Source organism: Neopsephotus bourkii, unplaced genomic scaffold (assembly GCF_033783945.1).
Source record: "Neopsephotus bourkii isolate Nb327-2 ecotype Australia unplaced genomic scaffold, CSIRO-AGI_Nbou_v1 NB_234, whole genome shotgun sequence".
Taxonomy (NCBI): Eukaryota; Metazoa; Chordata; class Aves; order Psittaciformes; family Psittacidae; genus Neopsephotus; species Neopsephotus bourkii.
The window spans coordinates 20,544,758-20,553,683 of NW_026900744.1; the positions used below are offsets into that span (position 1 = coordinate 20,544,758).

Genomic DNA, 8,926 nt, shown 5'->3' on the forward strand with positions numbered 1-8,926 from the left:
AAGGAAGACGAGGGAGGCAGGTATTTCTTGAAGGGAAGCACCTATTTCTCAACAGAACAAATCCAACTATTTGTATTAGAGTGGTTTACAGATGTTACTGTCAGAATAAGTATTTTATAGATCCCAGAGCTCTGGATCAACAGATTGCTGGTAAATTTATGTAGGTGGGGCCCTGGATGTTACTATGCTGAGACAGATCTGAGATTGTTTTAGTTTTGGTTCCCCGTGGGATTTGCTTTTTGCAACAAGGCTAACCTCTGCAAAAAAATAGCTAGAAATTTGGGCTCCTGCCACTGCCATTTACTATGTTCCTGTAAGTCTCTAAGGTTGAAGATTTTAAAACAGTCTAGTAGTCTAGGATAGCAACACGAGTTTCTGGTTAATCTACATGAAACCTACAGAGGCATCAATCACCAGTGGTAGTGCATGAGAAACTGTAGTGCCTCGCTGATAATCAGGCATCAGAGAGCTTATAAATGGCTGTCCCTTGAACTGAGCGCATTAGTAGAGGTTTCTAAAATCTGTTTCCCCAGCCGCATTTATAACAGCCTCTCTCCACCTCACACCACAGCTGTGCATCTTAATGTCTCTAAAGTGCTTGGAGATTCCAAGATGAAAGATAACACATGAGTGCAAAGTATAGATTTATTCCCTGAGCTCAGCAGTCACTGGAGCTGATGGGGCTAAATGTACCACACACCCACCATGCAGAACTTCGGCTTTGAGCCTGTCTTAAATAGTAACTACTTAAGCAGCAGTTCGCTTGGAACAAGTCATTTTTGGGCTGGTTGGCTGGGCACATGGAGCCCCAGTGGCAGGAAACACAGAAATGCAATAAACTACTATGAAAAATAGATGCTTTTCCATAATAAGGTCATAAACCTGTTCCTATAGAATCTGGTAATGGGATTTCAACTCATTTCAGCAGGAATATGACAAAGCTATTCAGGATTTAGCAACCAGCACGTTAAGAACGTGGCCAAACATAATTTGAAAAGCTATTTCTATTTCTGTTTGTTTTTTAAATTATTGAAAATCCAGTTTAAATATTACCAAGGAAAACTTTAAACTGAGCAAGATAAGTTTTGGCTCCCTTCCGAGTAGAAGGCAAACCCCAAAATGCTACTGCAAATGTAACAGATGGGAGTTATTTTTCACTGTAAAAGATTTCACTCCTCTGCACTGAGATTAACTGTAATTAGCTCTTTATTTACATTTAGGACAAAGGTAAAATGATAAAGAAAGGCAACTATAACCACAAATCACAGGCAGGAAAAGGCAAAAAAAAAAAAAAAAAAAAAACCCAAAACAAAACAAAACAAAATAAACAAAAAAAAACCCCAAAACAAAAACCAACCCCTCAGAGAGGAAAACGTCATGTCTTTCTCACCAAGCAGCGTAATTGTTATAAATACATAGTTAAACAGCTCCACAACATCCTGTCAGCACTAAGGATAAGCATTTAGGTCACAGTTTCGCAAGCTTTTATACACAAGTTGATCGAATCCATAAGAATCACATTCTGAACGTCTGAAAATATCACATAGCTGGAAGTGGACAGCATCAGGCCTAAGAGAGTCAAGATGTTCCATTACACTTTAATTTTAGTCATGCAAGGGATTAAGCAAAACCAGGAGAGAAGACCAAACAAACAAAAACCTCACACAGCAGCTTTTCTAGGCAGAGGCAGAAAGGTATTAACACTTACTTTTTCCTTTTTTAAAGTCCTCTAATTCTGATAACACCTTCTCTCAGTAAAGCTGAAGAGGCTCCTTAAGTATTTGTGCAAGTGCATGATTCCTGTTGTACCTTTGCCTTTCAGTCACACAATAAAACTGCCCAACGAGCTTCATGCAAAGCTAACAACCAGCATTTTACCATGGTATTTCCAGGCTGCAATGCAGCTTGCACCCAGACAACCCGCTGCCCCATGGCCACTCTGGCTGAAGCCAGATCCAAAGCTGCAAAGGTTAAACACTAAAGCTTGCCCAGTCCCATTTAAGTGAGATGTTAGCAATAAAGAAGAGTAAATGGGCTTGAGGGCAGTGTCAAATGCTTCTGAATCAACTAGACAGTCTCTCACACCAGCTCAGGGATGCTAATACCCATGATGGGCATGGGATGGGAGCGCATCCAGCTCTCCTTCCAGGCATGATAATATGATCTTCTTCTGTGGCCACCTAGAGGTAGCTGGTAGCTCTTAATGATACTACTCTGGGTGGGATTTCCAGGGTAATGGTTCTCTGGCTGTTCGCAGGAGAAGCCACCTTCCACTCCCCTGACTCAGCTCAGAATTCACAGCAATCTCTTATTCCTTGTCCCACACAAAGCTTTTAAGTAAACAATCCCTTTTTGTTAACACATGTAAATCTAAAAAGAATCCGTAAGAATCAATAAAACTTTTTCATATAAATGTGGAGTCGGAATATAACAAAAGAGAAGTAGAAAGAAAAAAGGAAAGCAAGAAGGTCCAAAGGTAACACCGGGGACCTTGATTCCACTTGCTGCAAAAGTTAAGGACTGGTATAATGCTCCTCATTTTACTCTCGAGAAAGTGAAGCTCTCACTCTTTCACACTCCTTCCTTCTCTTTCCCCAACACTCTCAGAGAGTTCTATCTTTAGCCAGTTCTCTTTGCTGTAATTATCTTACAATTGTAATCGGATAATCATCCAGACTCGGGAGAAACTGGTGTCAAGAGGAATCCCTGGGGATAAAGCCCCCATCTAATGAAACTGAGAGTCACTAAATTAACAAAGGACTGACTAAAGACAATTCTTGGCTTGCAGTAGAAATCCTATTTTACCAGCAACTATTTTTAGGAACCCTATAACAAAATACATACACTTGTATATTCAGGTTCCTCTATTTTATTTTCTGTTAAATAAGACTCTGAATTTATGAACATAATTATCTGTGCATGTGTCTCGTTGGGACCTCCGAGGTTGAAGGTAGCAAACGCACTGGCTAAGATAAAAATTCCCAAAAGCGTAGGCAGAATTTGAACTAATTTCACCAAATCAGTTTCCATTTTACACTCTCTAAGGATACACGTGGATCTGTCACATGCAAAAGCCCTACACATAACACTGGGGCTGAGAAACGTGAGATAAGCCTGCTCTGTGAAAACATCGGGGTGTGGGGAGAAATCCTAAAATACCTCCCAGAAGAAGCTGTTTCATTGCAGTTTAGCAGTTACCAGATCTCAGCCATACATTCTGCTGATGGTGGAACAGAACAAAGCAGTTACAAATCCTGGAGGGAAGGAAACCTGCCTGTGCATGGGCCCCCAAGCTACACTCAGGCTGCAGAGCTTGTGCAAGAACAGGGGGTCATTCAAGTGCGGCAAACGTAACATCCAGCTTGGCCTTCCTTCTGCCTCTACGTCTGGCCCAAATCAAGCAGCCAGAGGAGTGCCAGCTCTCACCCAGCAGGTATAGAGATGCTACCAGCCAGCCTGGATCAGCCTGGCACCACAGAGGAGACGGCTCTTGGCTTTGCTTATGTGGACAGTGAAACCCATGAGCTGTGTCAAGAGAAAGGCAGGGGAGGAAGGAGGAGAGCCAGCAGTATCTGAACTGTGAGCTTCACTGTGGAAAGCATTGCAGTTCCCAAATAACATGGTGCTGTTCACAGATTTCAGCTTATATAGGCTTTTCCATATATCTATTTTTATTCCTGAAGCATTCCACGTTGCTGTATGATGAAAAGACAGACTGGACAGCATGGATGCTCACAGATATGTGAACACTTTCAAATACAAAAGTGGTCATAATCTTCCTGACTGTCCACCTTGCTAATACAACCTGTGCTCTGAGAGCCAAGGTGGAACACTTCTCCCACACAGCCAGCTGCAAGGGTTCTCTTTGTAGCAAGTTTTGTCAAGTCAGAGTCTTGCTGAAATGGGAGGCCATTTAACAACAGTGGGGGACTCAGGACAGATGGGGAAATGAATATGAATAATGCGCCTGCCAAAATAACCAATATAAAAATCCAAACATAAGTGAGAAGAAGGAATAAAGAACATGTTCTGGCCTCTTACTCTGAAGGAGTGAAATGTTTCTTCCTTAATGCCAGCAGCTGGCACATGCAGGCCTGATGGAAAAAAGCGGGGACAAACATTCCCTGACTCGTCCTTCTCATACACATATCTCAGAGCTTAAAATTACAGCACTGGGGGCAGCAAGGAGGTGTTTCCCATACCTCCATGTATCCAGGCACCATCCAACATGCTGCCACACCACTCTCTCAACCCTCTGAAGTCTCTTATTTATGTGCTTCTGCCAGGCACTTTGGGGTAGCACTACCTGACCCAGAGTATGAGCTTTCTCAATTCTGGACCATCCCAGTACTCATACCTGACGCATACCAGCTAATACTCAGGATACCTGTTCAGAGTGCTGAAGGTCTGAAAGGAGATAGCCCATTGAAGTTCAGACCCAGCTTTCCTTCACATACTCTGGAGGGACCAGGCATAGGCAGACTTGAGCAATCACAGTTCTTCCTATGTAATTCATAGACAGAAAGCTGTGTGCAGGTAGACCTGTCCTCTTCCTTACAAAGGGCATTGTGTTTGAAACACAACCTCTCACTCCACAGCCCCCTGCTTCACCTCCATGCAGCAGCTTCCACCTTCCCAGCATCCCTTGCTATCCCTTATCCTTTAACTGCTCCAACAGAGGTGTTCCCAATGGCAGCAACAACTTCGTACCTACTTGAAGGAAGGAGAGTGAGTGTTGGAGATTAACCCCCTATGCTTGCTCTCCCCTGCTCACCACAATCAGGCAGTGGAGACAGAAAGCAGGACCCTTTCCAGCACCAAGCCCTCCCAACAGAAAGCCCCTGGGCTGGAGTGATGTTTTCCATGCAAATAGGAGAGACTTTGCCTGCAAGGAACACAAGACAGCAAGTAAATCTTCTGGAGCTGCCAAAAGCAACCTATTATAAATGGTCTTCTAAGTTATGAGATATGGACTTTCCACAGTACAGTTAATAAATAATACCCCTAATCCTTCTGTGTATGGAAGTTTAAGTTTAGTGACAGTTCTGCTTAACCAAGAGGGGCCACAGTTAAAAATGGAGTGTCAGGAAAATAGTACTTTTTGATTACATAGCAAATATTTTTTTTACAAAAGATAAGGAGCTTGCTACAATCTCCTAAATGCAGGAATAAAAAGCCTTTCCTAGGAACACAGAACTAAATGCATGGAAAAAAAGCATCATTTTGCAAGAAAATAAGATCTGTACAGAAAACCAGAATTTTTATCCACACATTATAACCAGCTATTCACAAAGCAGAGGCTGGGATGGGAAGAGAGTGTGTGTGTGTGAGAGTGTATTTATAACCCAGTTTACAGAAACATCCTAAGGCCCCGAGATGAGGATCCTGTTGTGCCAAGCACTGCACAGACACACTCTGAGAAACAGCCTGGGCTGAGGAACAAGCACTGCCACTGTAATGAAGGGAAGTGACACTGGCACAGAAAAGGGCCACCTGAAGGATTGGAGCTCTGGTGGTCTCTTTTCAGCCCTTCCCCCCACCTTTTCTTTTTTTCCCAGAAAAGCATTCCTACTGCCCAGTTTCCATCCAGATACCACCCCACCCCCCCAAATGCTTTGCATAAGGGGGCATCTGTCCCCAACAAACACACTGCAAAAGGCATCTTGCTGCCAGCACCTAATCACTTTCATCTTTTTTTTCTCGGATGCATCTCTTCCACTTTATTTTCTTGCTGTGGCATAAGTCTGATCCCTTCCTCTCCCCTCTTCCATTTAAAAAACATGTTTAACAGCGGAAGAGAGCACGTATCAGAAGCTCACGCGCTTGCGATGCGGATGACAGTTAAAGTTGCATTCGTCAGTGCACGTAGCGCTCTAGCTGGGAGCATCCAAATCTCCCTAGCCCAAAAGAGGGAATTTAAGCAAACCGCTCCGCATCCCGGGTGCGGAGGCACGGCGCTGGCGGAGATGCTGCACAGGCGTCGAGACACGCATCCACGGCGCTGCGGCTCGGATCTGCCTTCACACCGGCCGCGTCCTTCACGACGCGGCTCCGGGAGCACAGGCGCCCGTTCCGGCTCTCGCTCCCAACACCCCCGGCCCGCAAGTTCTCTCTCACCGTGCAGCAGCGCCTCTCTCTCTGCCCGAGGACGCCGGGCTCTCCCAGGCTTCCTCCCGGCCGAGCGACGAGCGGAGGCTGCTGCCGGCTGTGCCCCGCCGGGGTCGAACCCGCTGCCTCTGCCGCCAGAAACTTTCCCTCTACGCGAGGGGAAGTTCGCGGCGCAGAGTGGAGTGGGGCCCCCCGCTACCCCCGCCTACGGGTACACGCGTGTACCCCTCACCTGAGGGTGCAGGGACCTCCACGCTCTCCTCTTCCTCCTCCTTCTTCTTCCTCGTCCCCCCGACTCCGCCCCACTCTCCCCGGCCGCCCCTTATCCCCAGCGCAGGGAGGGGAGGCGGGGAGAGTTACTCCGGGGAACCGGCAGCAGCCGTGGCGGGGGGAGCCCCGAGAGCGGGCGGGCAGAGGCGGGTTTGCAACGCGGAAGGGCTGCCGCGGCGTCCCTCCCGCAGCTCACGGTGTCCTGCCAGGGGAGGCGGGCTCCGAGCGCGGGCCACGGCTCCCTCTCCTGGCCCGAGCTGTCCTGCCGGCTCGAAGCCGGTGGTGCTGCGAGCGGGCGGGCAGACCGCTGCCTCAGGTCAGCGCGGCCGAGCGGCACCCGAGCCTTTGGAGCCTGGCATTGGGTGTCAGTACGTACCACTATAACGCTGCTGCAGACCCAGAGCTCTCCGTGGTCACTTGCCCCCCAGGAAAGCAAAGTTTTCCCCTCCGCGATGGGTTGGGACGGAAGGTCTCGTTGGCGAGAGCCCTGGCACCCACTGGGAGCCTGGGCACTGCGGTGCTGCCTTGTCACTAAAAAGCGGCATCTTTTTGCTGCATCCTTACCACGAATGCAGCCCAGATGAGGCTGATGGATGAGGAGTGAACACCTGGAAACAGACTGTGAGGGAAGTGATAGTGAGGCTGAGAGTGGAAGAAGAACCTGTATGAATGTGGGCTGGCACCTTCTCCTAGAGAGTGTGGCCAGGGATAATCTGCACTGTCTCTGGTGTAGAAGTGCCCTTGCCCTTATCAGGGATGAAAGCTCTCTCTATCAGGTTGGGCAGGAGGCTCTTCCATCCTGGCAGTGAGTAATCTGGCCCTATTTGCACTTTTGTCACCTATTAGCAAAGTGATATCTCTGGACCCAAAGACTCTAGTACCAGAGGAACTGTTGATTCAAAGTGCTGCAGCACTCCTTAGCACTACTGGCTACACCACTTGGACTGTGTTCAGTATTTCAGTCGCTATCCCCAGGAGGTGGTTCCAGGATATCTAGCAGACCAAATTTCATTCCACACCATGAATATCCTCTGCAACAAACCTGTCCTGGAGAGCAGGGCCTGGCCAGGCACCTGTCCCAACCCCTCAGAGCTGCTGCTACCACACATCTCCCCATCTTCTCTGCAAGGCCATGGGAGGCACCACTGCACGCACACTGCTGCTGAGAAAAGGGGGTCTTGGCCCTCATCAACCTACCCCAGATCATCAAAGCTGGCACACCTGAAGTTCTCCCAGACCCCAAGGAAGGGTGGCCTGTCTGTGCCACAGGGTGTAAAAGAGTTGCAGTGGAAGGCCAGCACTTTTCTGCTTGCTCCAGCAGGAGCAGCTTTTCCTCCTGCACCTTCCCTTCCTGGGGAGTCTGGCACAGCAAAATTAGGCAAAAAGTTTCTTAACTCAGCAGCTTTCATGTCCTGGTGGTAAATGCCCTTGAAAATCTGCCTACTTGGCTTGTGCTTGCAGTCAGCTCTACTCAAGCCATCTCTAACCGAAATCCATTCAAATATTAAAGTAACTTGTCGAGGCAGAGCTCTGTGTAGGCTAATTTATCCCACTCTCGGGGCAGATGAGTCCATGTTTTGTCCATACTACCCGCACAGCTCTAGACCCAAGCCATATTGTCTATATTGGGTATCCGTATACTTGGCTGCATTAACTGAATATAGGCAAAACTGGAATAACAAGGCACATTTTGTGAGTGGCATTTTTCATCATACTTACAGAGAAGTGTGCACTTAAAATCTTCTGTTGAAACACGACAGTTCACTTTTCTCATAGAAGATGAAATAATAAAAGGATTGCATATTTTAGTCATGATATTTAACGCAGCTGTGGGAGTAGCTCTGCCGCTCCAGTGATTGTTACAAGAATTAAATAATAATAATAATAATACCTTGTTCTGTGTAATATCTGCCATCCATAGATACACATCTGGGATAGGACATGTCATTATTCTTGTTTGGGAGGATTCAGGCACTGTTGCAATACTGGTAATGCAGGTTAACAGTCATCGACACATACACCTTGGAAAATTCATACTGTTCCAAAATCCTAGCCTGCCAGTGCAAATTGGGGTCTTTAGGCCACTGTCATTAATTTTCTCTGATTTTGACGGAAAGCCAGAATTCAACTTCAGACTTCATTGAAAGGCTTATGAACTAAGGTTGAAGACCAAGCTTCCAGAGATAGTTTTAAGGCTACAGCTGACAGCAAAGCCCCAAATCACATCTGCTTATTGTGTTTTCACGGGAAAGGTTTCAAACTCCATTTGCTTATAGATGAAAAGAATCAGCAGTTCTTTACTGTAAAATAAGGGTAATATTGCTCACTTGGGCTCAGTGCTGTCGTAAGGATTATTTTTGTATAGCTATTTTTTATCCCGTCTTCTCTCCACACTTGCATATGCTGTTTCTGTGGAGGTTAAAATGCAACACAGTTACACTCCAGAGTGAATTATACTACAGTTTTGAAGAGCAATTCAGTAAATAGGAAACATTTTTTAAGCACAGAAAAAATCAGCATTGTGCCACAATTTTTGGGCAGGGAGCAA

General features: G+C 46.6%; 1 protein-coding gene across 3 annotated transcripts in view; it reads right to left on the minus strand.

Annotated features, from left to right (window-relative positions):
• Nucleotides 1-6,500, minus strand: part of IL1RAP (interleukin 1 receptor accessory protein) — a 51,069-nt gene extending 44,569 nt beyond the window's left edge. For 2 of the 3 annotated variants that reach the window (XM_061345751.1, XM_061345754.1), the window contains exon 1: nt 6,341-6,500. The gene's annotated coding sequence lies outside the window, so the exon portion shown is untranslated. The other variant, XM_061345752.1, reaches the window with a different exon arrangement.
• Between the last annotated feature and the right edge of the window lie 2,426 nt (nt 6,501-8,926).